Source organism: Vicia villosa, unplaced genomic scaffold, assembly GCF_029867415.1.
Source record: "Vicia villosa cultivar HV-30 ecotype Madison, WI unplaced genomic scaffold, Vvil1.0 ctg.000605F_1_1, whole genome shotgun sequence".
NCBI lineage: Eukaryota > Viridiplantae > Streptophyta > Magnoliopsida > Fabales > Fabaceae > Vicia > Vicia villosa.
The window spans coordinates 112,781-126,327 of NW_026705277.1; positions in this window are offsets into that span (position 1 = coordinate 112,781).

Genomic DNA, 13,547 nt, shown 5'->3' on the forward strand with positions numbered 1-13,547 from the left:
TATTTCTGGAATGTTACGAAGTAAAAACTGAAAAATAGAATGGAAAAACAAAACTTGACTAAATGAAAATATCATTGATATCCTAAAATCAACAATATATAAGAGATTTTAACATAGATCAAATCATAAAATCAACAATACATGATGTAAACCACAAATCAAATTAAATCTCCATTTATTATTTGTCAACCGATAACCATGCAATTTAAATAGACACTCACATTTTCTTGAATTGGTTGTCATACCCTAATTTTTACCCCTAAGATCCCACCTCATTTGCATCTAAGCATTACATCAAGATCACATGTTTGGTTACATAATTACATTCTAGAACTCTCTCGTCTTTGAGCTCACCTATGTGCAGATCACCATGCACCCAACTTGGCAAAATAGATGGATTTGATGGATATGGATTGAATTGTTAATGGATAATCAAAATAATCCATTAGTTCATTAACAATCCACTAAAATTTGTTTAAAAATTTACAATCTAATTCGTCCATTAAGAATAAAATTCATTCAATACATCCATTAACGCCATTTTAATGGATGGATATTCATCCATAAAAAAAAATAAATTTAATTATATTTACTTGTTTTTTTAAATAATATTTTGTATATAATTTTTTTTGGTAATGCTAACATGTGCCCTTATGGCACGTGTTAATAGCTAAATGTGGAAAAAAAATTAAAAATTGTGCATTGTTTTCATTAAAAGTGGATAATTAAGTGTTTATTACATTTTCCAATACAAACTAGTAACAAATTCGTGCACACGCACGAGTTATGTTCTGTTACGCGCATTTGGATAGATCATTTATTTTAAATAAAATGTTAAAGAAGAAAAAATATTTAGATACATAATTGATTATTTCGTATATAAAAATATTTAGATCAATAATTGATTTTTTTCCGGTATACCATTTTTGGATCAAAAATATGTGATCATAAATATCATTTCTCATATATAAAAATATTTAGATCAATAATAAAAAAAATTCCGTATACAGACTTCATTTTTGTTTAGGTATCATTTACAAAAATATTTGGATCAATAGTAAATTTGGTATATAAAAATATTTAGATCAATAGTAGATTTTTTCTTGTATGTCATTTTTGAATAAAAAATATTTGGATCATAAATACCATTTTTCTTAAATAATAGATTTTTTTCCGAATACAAATATTATATTTGTTTCGGTATCATTTACAAAAATATTTGAATCAATATTAAATTTTCGTATATAAATTTTTTGGCCTATGACATTTTTTAATAAATAATATTTGAATCATAAATAATATTTTTCGTATATAAAATATATAAATCTATAATAGATATTTTCTCGTATATATACTTCATTTTTGGATCAATAATAAATTTCGTATATAAAAATATTTAGATCAATAGTAGATCTTTTCCCGTATACCATTTTTGAATAAAAAATATTTGGATCATAAATATCATTTTTTGTATATACAAATATATAGATCAATAAAAGATTTTTTTTCGTGAACAAATTTTAATTTGGTTTAGGTATAATTTACAAAAATATTTAGATCAACAGTAAATTTTTGTATATAAAAATATTTAGATCAATTATAGATTTTTTTCCGTATACCATTTATAATAAAAATTATTTGAATTATTAATACCATTTTTCGTATATAAAAATATATAGATCAATAATAGATTTTTTTTCCGTATACAAATATTATTTTTGTTTAGGTATCATTTACAAAAAATATTTGGTTCAATAGTAAATTTTCTTATATAAAAATATTTAGATAAATAATAGATTTTTTCCCGAATACCATATTTGATGAGGTGGCAGAATAAATAGAGGAGTTTTTTATTTTCAACAATCTGAAAAACACCATCCATCCTTCAAATTTTTTATTTCTTTTTTTATTTCACAGAGCTGAAAAAATCAATTATTGATATTTGGACCATAATTTAATACGCCATTTTGAATAAATAATATTTGGATCATAAATAATATTTTTTTGTATATAATATATATAAATCTATAATAGATATTTTCCCGTATACATACTTCATTTTTGTTTAGGTATCATTTACAAAAATATTTGAATCAATAGTAAATTTCGTATATAAAAATATTTAGATCAATAGTAGATTTTTTTCCGTATACCATTTTTGAATAAAAAATATTTGGATCAATAGTACCATTTTTCCGTATACTATTTTTCGTATATAAAAATATATGGATCAATAATAGATTTTTTTTCCGTATACAAATATTATTTTTGTTTATGCATCATTTACAAAAATATTTGGTTCAATAGTAAATTTTCATATATAAAAATATTTAGATTAATAATAGATTTTTTCCCGTATACCATTTTTGATGAGGTGGCAGAATAAATAGAGGAATTTTTTGCTTTCACCAATCTAACAAACACCATCCATCCTTCAAATTTTTTATATCTTTTTTTATTACACAGATTTGAAAAAATCATTTATCTTTTTCACATATCTAAAAAACATTACTGATTTCACAGATCTGAAACATCACTAATCTAAAATTTGAAGTAACAATAAAATCTAAAATCGTATATGAACAAAAGATTAAAGATGTTCAAAACTATTTCGAAACTATAATTAAAGTAAACTAAATTTTGAAGATTGAAAGAAACATTTAATATTCAACATTGTTATTGAAAAATGCTGAAATGAAGAGAAAAAGGTGAGAAAATAAAATCGATATTTTGTTTTTTTGAAAAAAAACTTTTTTTTTTGTTTTTGAAAAAAACTGATTTTTTGTATCTTCGGGAAAAATTTATTTTGTATCTCAAAAGACCCACTTTTTTATTTTTCCGAAAAAAAATAATTTTCCGTGTTTTGGAAAAAACTTGTTTTTTGGATTTGTGAAAAAAATCGATTTTCATGTTTCCTAAAAAACTTGATTTTTGTATTTTTGAAAGAAAAACAATTTTTCGTGTTACCAAAAAAACTCGATTTTCTATATTTCTGGAAAAAAACTTGATTTTTTTCGTAATTTTGAAAAAAAAAACGATTTTTTCGTATTTCCGGAAAAAAAAACTCGATTTTTCCGTTTTTCCTAAAATATCGATTTTTTTTCATATTTCAGAAAAAACTAGATTTTTTTGTTTTTCACAAAAACTTGATTTTTTTTTTGTTTTTTCGAAAAAAAACTCATTTTTTTTATTTTTCCAAAAATAGCTCGATTTTTTCGTTTTTCTTTAAAAAAACTCGATTTTTTCCTTTTTCTCAAAAACTCAATTTTATCATATTTTTGAAAAAAAAAAAAAACTCGAATTTTCTTTTTTTAGAAAAAACTCAATTTTTTTCCATTTTCTAAAACACTTGATTTTTTTTTTCCGAAAAACTCGATTTTTATGTATATATGCAAAAAAATCAATTTTTATTTTTGAGAAAACATTTATTTATTTATTTAATGAATTTTAAAAAAAATAAAAATAATCAAATTGATCATTAAAATATGTGGTATGGATTGGATCAATCCATGTAAATAAATGGATGAATTTTGTTCGATCCGTTAACTTTCTTTTTATGTGGTGGATGGATTGGATTTGATGAATTTTTTATGGGTAAATTGGATGGATTTTGTTTTAATTGATAAAATTTCCAACTCTAATTATATATACTCTTTGAATCTTTACTAGTCATATATACTTTTAAGGTGGTTAGAACTTTATGAAAAGACCAAACTACAATGCCACTTGTTTGTCGGTATGACTAGAGAAAGTATCAAGAAGAGATGAATATATACAAATAATATTTGGGGTGGGTAGAGTAGTTCAGCTGCCACTTATTAATTGAGTTAAGGGTATTGTTGGTCCAGAGTTCAACTCCTAAAAAAAATTAGTAATTAGCTAGGATGTAAAGAGAAGTTAATTAATCTCTATCAAATAGAGATAATTGGTATTGTGGATTAACCACATAGCATGAATTGGGCGCTAATTATCTTGATCAAAAGTTTCTAGCAAAATTCAAATTAATATTTAAATATTTCTAGCAAAACTTCAGCTAAATGGTAGTTTCTAGCAAAACTAACTAAATGGTAGCAAATTGTCGGGCTGGAATTTATGCTTCCTTGCAATATCACCGCAAGATACAGAAAATCTTAAGCTAAATTCACATTTTTATAACTATTTCAAATAAGCATTTGTTAAAATAAACAATTATAACATTATTAATAAATTTTTTCTTAAACTTATATTCTACTAATAGAATTAGAACCCATTGAAAAATCAATTTCATATTTATATATCTTTTATGACTAATCCATTAATCATTAAAATAAAATAAAAAACAATTTTATATTATCATTACATTAACAAAATCCAAATCCATCAAAATCACATTCTAATTTATTTCAACTTCATAAATTACAACTCTTATTTTGTCGCAATTCTAGTTTCCAAAATAAATTGGAGCTACTCACGTTCAATTAGCTCACTCTACATTTGCAAATACTCACAGTGCAATAATTTTAATGAAATAATTAACAACAAAGTATTTATAACTCATGAGTATCTTACAGTTTAAGAGATCGCTTAAACAAATATAACTTTTCTCCGATTGTGAGATCCTTCACTCAAAGACATTGATGTTGAGTTGATAGCGGGTGGATCTGAATATTGTGGTAAAGATTTCAAAGTAGTGTCATTCATCTTCTCATATTCTCTAATTTGGCTTGAATTTCATGATAAATTAGACATTTAAAGGAGTTGTATTTTTGAACCTGGCCTCTAAAGATTCCTTGCATGGCCAAAACAGAGAACATATGTAGGAGTTGTTGTGTCTTTGAACCCTTAAAAGATTTCATGTATGGCCAAAGAGAGCAACATTGTTGGAGCACCTAAGACTCTCAACCTTAGGGCTCTAAGAGTTGGAATCCTACAAACAAACAAAAATATATCAACTTAACAAAAATTTACTTCAGTTAATTAAGCAACAAGATATTGTACATAGTACTTTTGAAGATAAATATACATACTTTTCAAACTCATTGCACCGAATAAAGGTTTACCTGCAAATATAAGGGTTGCAACTTGAATAAGGCCGAGGACTGTGCATGTTCTTCCTCATAGGTTTTGACCCACTCTTGTTATGAAATAAATGCAGAGAGCCCAAAAAACTGATTCAGAAACACAAAAACAAACTTGAAATTAAACAAAGATAGCCAAAGCTTCTAGCTAGTGTTGTAGTTTTATGAAACAAATGCATCTATCTAGGTTTGTTGAAGAAATGACAATATATCACGTGTAATATTTCATTTGGCTGTAACATTATCAAAACGAGAAGTATATAAAACCATACACCAGGTATTTAGAAAAGTTGCCAAAATGAATTGTAGAATCAAATTGATTCAAACTGCTAAAGTTCACTCAATAGAAGTAAATATAATATATCCACCACACATTAAATCTAACTAATCTCAGCCTCAATTAGCAATATTTAACATTATGAACATCAATCAATTAATCTCTCTATCACAATTAATAAAAACCCACACATTCAAATCCATGGGAACTTTGTACATGTCAATGAGAAAAGTAAAACATTGTAAACTGCACAACATTCTAAAGCCATTTTAGTATTTTCATTCAACTCAGTGATGCATCAAACTCTCACTTAGTTATTATCAACTCATTTTTCATTTTGATGAGTCTAATTCGCGCTCCCTCCATTCCTAATTGTATTTTTAGTCCCTATAAAATTTTCCTTCAATAAATAGTCCTTTTAAAATTTTTATGCATGCAATTTCAGTCCCTACTATTTTCTAAAATTTTAAAAACTGTTTAATTACCCTTTAATTTTTAAATTTTTGAATAATTTGTTTATACATGTTTAGAATACTGTAAAATATTTATTTACCAAGTTTTAGAATTTTTTAAAACGAGAAAAATTAAATATGAATTTTTCAATTTTAAATAAATAATGATAAAAATAATGAAAATCTCAACTTAGAAATTAAATTTTGAGTTTCTTTTTTTCTAGAAATTTTTTAAAACATTATGAACATGTTTGCAAAATAATCATTTTAAAACACACATTGGTTTGACAGTAGGGACTGAAACTATGTGCATAATAATTTTATAAGGACCATTCATTAAGAAAAATTTTATAGAAACTAAAAATTCAGGGTCGCATATCTATAGGGACTAAATACGTATTTAACCCTACATTATATACTGAAATATTTTAAACCGAAAAGAATTCATAGAACTGGTGGAGGAGGAGTGTGTGACACATTATTATTATTATTATTATTATTATTATTATTATTATTATTATTATTATTATTATTATTATTATTATTATTATTATTATTATTATTATTATAGATTTTAAATTATTGAATTTGCTAATAGAGTTTTTCTTAAAGTAATTTAATTGCTGGTGAATAAGTAAGATGATTCAAAGTTGTATTTTTATATATAATGTTTCTATATAACTATCAATTAAGTTGATTTAATTGGAGATTGCTAAAATATTCTTGATTCATAGTTTATGAAATAAATCGATCATTTAAATGTAAAATTTAAATATTAAAGTGATAATCTAAAAATATATTTGATGATCAAAGTGGCTACTAAAAACATATGCTTATAAATTGTTTATAAATGTATTTTTATGATTATTTTTTTTACTGGCATGGCATGTGACCAACACTACTCTATAATTAAATATGTCGATAATGGAAATCTGGTGATTAGAATCTGGCCATTAGGGATGTAAATAGATCAGAAAAAATCAATTAAACTGATAATCTAAACTAAACTAAATCAAAATAAAATTAAATTAATGAAAATCGGTGTAGTTTGGTTCGTTCTCGATTTTAGTTTATAAAAATCGTTAAACCGATGAACCGAACCAATGGATATAACTACGCTTTAATCTTTAATTTCACTCATAATTAAGCCCAAATTTTATAACGGTTCAACCATTCGCCATCTTTGTTTACAGTTCCTTCCTTTCAATAAAACACACATCTAGAACCAAACTCCAAGACATAGAAAGTAGAAATTATAAATCACAATAACAAAAAATCGCTGAACTGCTGCTCTCACTTGCTGGCACAACTGTTGCTCTCTACCGTCTTTCTTATATGTTATGGTCGCATTTTTCGTGTTAAATTTATCTTCGTTAATTTTCACACATTTTATTTACCTTTTGATTCTTCTTCAATAAAATTCCTTCTAGTCTTGTTTGTTGTTAAAAAATGGTTTTGATGCGTGTTTGAGTTGTGAAACATGTTAATTGATATGTGTTTTATTGTGTTATGTTTGTTAAGCTTTCAAATCCCTTTCCAACTTTCTGATATCAAATGTCAATTTTAATAATTGATATTGAACTCATTGATGCAATGAAAATCATAACATTGTTTTGTATGAATTAAGAGCAACTTGTAATTTGTTTGAAAAATAGAACATGAAATAAATTATATGAAGTATATTATTTTTTTTAAAAAAATGATATAAAATACACTAAGGGTCTGTTTGGGAATGAGAAGAAATTAAAAAGAGAGAAAGCGATGAGAAAGATGAAAAGAGAGAAATACATGAGAAATAAGAGAGATTTGTAGTATTGTTTGTAATAAGAGAAGTTGAAGAGAAATAGAAAAGAGAGAAGTAGAATGATGAGACTAATCGACGAAAAAGCCCTCCTCTAAACAATTTATTTTTTTTTAGATATGTAAGAAAATAATTAAAAAACGTTAATTAATTAATTTATATTAATTTTATCATTTAATAAACTTATATTAATTATATCATTTAATTAATTAACTAATTTTTTATTAATTAATATTTTAATTACGTAATATGGAAATTGACTTTTATTTTTCAATTTTTAAACAATTTTTGCCAATTCTCTTTTTATAATTTTTGTAATTTAGTATGATTTATTATTTTAACATTATTTATATTCTATCATCCCAAAAAATTATATTATATCACCTTATATTAATAATAGTAATCAGCCTATGATACATATATACTGATAGACATAAGAGAAAACTTTAAATTTTTTTACAGATTTGCAATATGAAAATAAGGGACATTTATGGAAATGAATGGTAAAATAGCGTCTCTCTTCCATTTCTTCTCATATAAGAGAAGATTGCAAAATTTGGTGGGTCCCACATTATTAAAGTCTCTCTTCTCTATTTCTCTGCAAACCAAACAAGAGAAGTGTAGGTTTTCTCTTATACTTCAAACACACCATAAAAAATATGATAGTGAAGAATACACTGATGAATATAAGTTTTAAAAAAATATTGTAAGTCGATCAACCGAATTAAATCAGTTAGTTTAGTTTAATTCCATATTTAAAAATTGTTAAAAATTAAATCAAATCAAACCGAAGAAGATATCATTAGTTTGAACTTTTTTTTGACTAAAAATTGATCCAAACCGATTCGATTACACCCCTAATAACCACAGCGTAAATTGTCTTACAAGGATTGATGTGATACTGAGTTGTGCTTTCAATAATCAAAATAATATTATAGGTGTGAAAGGCCAAACCTGATTAAAATTTAGTTTACTAATTTTTTTAGGGCGTCTGATATTGACTAAATATGTCTATAGTTAATCAATCTCAAGTTGTGCATATTACCTGCCTTTTAACTTTGATTTGATTAAAGTCAAATTAAATCATTATGATTTATTGAAAAGTTTATACTTTTTTTAATCAGAATATTTTTGTTATCTAACGGCTTTGTCTTGTTTCATGTTTAGACCAGGTGTTTTTTTAGACAATGTATATGTTAGTTCTTTAGGTTTTAGAACCTTCTGTTGACGTTATTCATGACGTAAATATATTTATCTTCGGTATATATATTTACATATCGTACACTTATTTCATACACTACACACATTATACCGTATAAAGTTTTCCTTTTCTACAAAAATATTAATAAAATAATTAATACAGTTTTTTAGAAAATGTGAACCTTATCATTTATCATTTTTGTATTGTGTATAATTTGAAATTTACAATGTAGCATATACTTTTCGGTGTAAGCATATCATTTCTATTATATTTGGTGAGAACGGGTAGGAACAATTTTCCCCTAAGTCTGTTTTAGCATAGTATGGGCAAGTCTTGTGACTTCATAATATTTTTATATGTAAAGTTGTCAGAATTGAGTTTTTACCTTAACTTGTTTTGCCTAGGTAAAATGGAACGTAAAATCGTAGAGTTTATCTCAATTTAAATAATATTAAATTTATATACACAAAATATACTTAGACTTATATAATATTATAGATGTATCAATAATTTAAAATTTTAACTTAATTATAAGGAAAAAATATACTACATCACCATAATAAAGTGTAATATTCATAAACTAGTATCAAAATACATAATTTATTCTTGAAATCATAAAAAGTAACATCCAAAAGAGTGTCCGGAAAACAAGAGTTTCATAAGTTTCTCAAGTTAAAAAAACAAGTGTTTTCATCTTCATCTTCAACTTAATCGAAAGTCCAATCCTTCTACAACACCATATTTATTAGTGTCTTAATTTTCAACTTGATCAAATTCATCTCCAGATGATAAAGGATCTTCAAAATCATGGGTCAAAAAATAAAATAAGTTTTTTAAAATTTGACCAAAAAAAAGGTAAAGTTAGGTCAAAGAGTAAAATCCAATGATTATACACGATTTCACCAATTTTAGAGTGATATAAATCGTTTAAAATCGCCCCGGGAAATGGTTTTACATAAAAAAAAAGTGTTTACCTGCGATTTAACACGAAATGGTGACCTAGAAACGTGAAATCTATAAAGTTTAGGTTTTAAATCGAAATTTTAACAACCTTGTTTATATGTCTTTAGAGTCTATAGTTCTTAAATCCCTACCGGTTTGTAATTGTCTTTCCTCGTCCTTTAGGTCTGAGCTTTTTTTTCTATGTCGCATTTTAACTTTGGATGTCAGTCTTAATTTTTGTGTTCTCCCTTGGATTCAAAATGTATTCCCCTTAGTCTGGATCATCTATTTTCTTTTGTTTTTTATTGTAATGTACTTTAACCATTTATCTAGTGGGCGTAAGGGTGAGGTTCCTCCTTTCCTATGCACTAGACTTAATCATTTCATTTGTGGGAAAATGTGACCGTTCATTATTTCTATGGACAAGTGTCTATTCAGCGACTTTTCATTTTTCACGCTCCTTCATTTTTATAGATATATACATTGTGGCCCTCATATATTTTTTGCTTTATGCCTTTTCACTTTTTCTCTAATCCTCTAAAACTTCTCCTCTATGAGATTTTCCCTTAATCGCTCCATTTTTGTTGCTTCGTTATTTGCAGAGTTCTTTTGTTCTAGTAAGTTTCTTTCACATACTAATTTAATATGAACTTGATGTTCCACTTTGAAATACTTTTTTAAAGGAAGGTGGTTCCTTTAATTGTCAGGGTGTTTTCTTCAATCATAAGATTAGGATTTTGTGGGGATATGACTTTGTCAGCGGTTTTTTTTCTTTTACGTTTGACGGGCAAGTTAATTTGCCATGCAATGTGGCCCTGTTCTAGTATTTGTTCGTAATAAGTGTAGCAAGAAACTTTTAGTGAGAAACTTTCTAGGAAAATGCTTAATGACACTCTCCCTTACTTGGACAAGTGACCATGGGTGACTCTTTATGCTTTCTTCCTAGTGGTTTTATCGTTCCTAAAGAATTGGTTCACTTGGGGGATAACACAAATAAAATATACATAGAGTATTGGTCTATTAGTTCAATCTCTAGAGGTTTGCGCCATTTTGATTCTTAGACTTCTTTTGGAAGGCTGAGGAATGGGTTGTGATCCTTCCAAAACCTACTGATGGAATATGTGAAAAATTTCCTTCATGACATTTTCCTAAGTATGATATAATTTCAAGTACTATGATTTTCTCCTGCTTTTTTCCTTGTTTGGCATCATTTGTTGTCAAATTTGTGGTTGGCTTCTTCTATGATTTTCCCTTCTTCTTGGAGTTTTGTTCAATCTTTTTAACACTTGTGCATCCACCTTTAAATAAGGCCCTGGGTTGCGGTGTTTTGTTCCATCTTTCATATCAAGTGGGAGCTTCTCAAGTAATAACCAAGGTTTCGTGACTTTGAATCCTAATTTCTCTCTTTTCAAGCATCTTTCTTCGTGTGCTGAAGATTTTTTGAAGTCGATTCCTAGTACTTTAACCTTTGCCTCGCACTGCTCATAAGCCCATATATGTTGTCAGTGACCATTGTTGGCCTCATTTTCTTCATTGTTGGTCCAGTGATCACTTCTCGTTTCTTTCTTAGGATTTTACCTTGGCCCGGAGAAATTAGATGGTTATTTATTGTTTTTTATAAAAAAAATTAAAAGTTACTCTGACTCTTTAGTTAGATGTAATCACTTTTGTCTTATTGATTATTTGCAATTATTTTCTACCTCGAGAAAAAACCTTAGCCTCCTATTGTATGTTTTGTTAATAATATGACACGTTGTACCTTTATTTATATTTGTTACTCATTCTCTTGTTTTTATAAAATCAAGGATGGTCGGTGATAGGTAGCGTGGGAATGACCCTCTTGGATATGGTGCTTCCTCAAGGCAGCCGAATTAATTTTATATTTTACAAATTGGAAAAATGTCAGGCAAGAATTCTTGATAGAGGTTGCATCATCTTTGAAGCGGGATCAGACAGATGGTTCCTCGACAACTAAGAAATCTTTGGTCATTATCTCTCATGAAAATCGAGTGGTTCATCTATTCCTACTACATTCAACCTGAACCTACTTTCATACACATTTGTTCTACATGCTCTGATCCCTGAGGTGGATTCTTCATAGGTTGCAAATTTGAAGCATATTGGTCGTCAATATGTGCTGGTGGAATGCATCCCATTTATGGCTAAAATAATGACTTTGATTTGTCATTTCCTTTCTCTTAGTGGTACTCACACGCTGAGAGAGGGGAAATTTTTTGATGAGTTAGAGAGGACTATGTCTAAACTTAGGTGGATAGTGAAGCATTTCATTGTGTCTGAGCTCGTCTTAGTGAATCGAAGATGACCCGTTAGAAATACCTCAGTCATTTTCCTGAAGACAAGAAAAGAGACATTGGTGAGCATTGATCAATGTTGCAATGCAAATAACAAGTATAATATTATCGTATCTACAAAGACTGGTTGTTCTTAAAAATAGTTTCAATAACTTTTTATGATTCTAAGCAAGGGTTTTAAGTTGTTTTGTTATGTAAAAGTAAATGAATGAAAAGTAAATGACAGAAAATAAATTGAGATTTTGGTGTTAACATTAACAAAACTTGCTAGGGGAAGAGTTCATCATCTTTATACCCATGCATATTTCTTTAATCCGTAATATACTCCACTACTCAACTATTAATATTATTGCATGTTTCTCTCGCTGTATCTCATTTTTTACTCAATGACGTGAGATCAATTGTATCAGCTTATCGTGGATGTCTCACACTATTAAATATAACAGCATTATGTTCCAACTCTGATATACAGACATGGATTACCAATTATATGTATTATGCAGATATTAAACCTAACCCTATGTGTAGGCATTAACACCCAAAAGATGGAGACTTGGATCTAGTAACAACTTACACCTTTCAGAATTTTCGGTAGTTAAATTTTGAAAACCATACCGAAAATTTCAAAATTTTCAGGTCATATGTAAGAAATTTTGAAGTTGGCGGTAGTTCATTGATTTTTGTGTTTTTTCATTTTGCTATGAAAACCAAGTGAAAGGACGACACCATTGCAGGAAGGACCACGGATAGAGTTGCAGCCTGGGCTAGGGCTACTGAAGCAGAGTCTTCCCTGCTATGGACTTAACGAGTAGTTCGGGTCGGTTCTCACTAGAAATGATTGATTGAGCAGGTGTAGTTCTGCATACCGTGTAGAACCCGACGCCAAACGGTGAGATTAGACGAGCATCTTAGAGATGATATTGAGGTTTTTCATGCTTAGGAGGTACATTGTCAAGTTGTTATTGACCCCGATGAAGTGGTCGAGATAGATGTGGTGATGTGGTGCATGTTGCTGATGAGGTGTCCGAGACATATGTGGCCCCTATTTACGATGAGGTGGCTGATGAGGGGGCCGAGACAGATGCGTTACATGTTGCTGATGAGGTGGTCGAGACATATGTGGTCCTTATTTTTAATGAGGTGGTCACATATGCCCTTATTGTTGATGAGGTGGCTGACACAGATTCAATCCCTATTTTGATGAGGCTACTACTATTGGTGATAGAGATGTTATGACTCCTGCTACGACCGGGTCATTTGTGCACACTGATGAAGAGTTCTCGGGAAAACCCGGTGACCGATCACTGCTTACCGAGTATGTTGACCATGTGGCATACGATTATGGAAGGGATATATATATATATATATATAATGTTTAACTTTAATTTATTTATTATTGTTCCATGATGTGTTGAAAGATAACTGATAATTTTTTTAACTTTGTTATAGGATCGTTCTATGGGTCAAAGATGAAGAACTTCCTTAGCAGTCTTATGTCATCACGA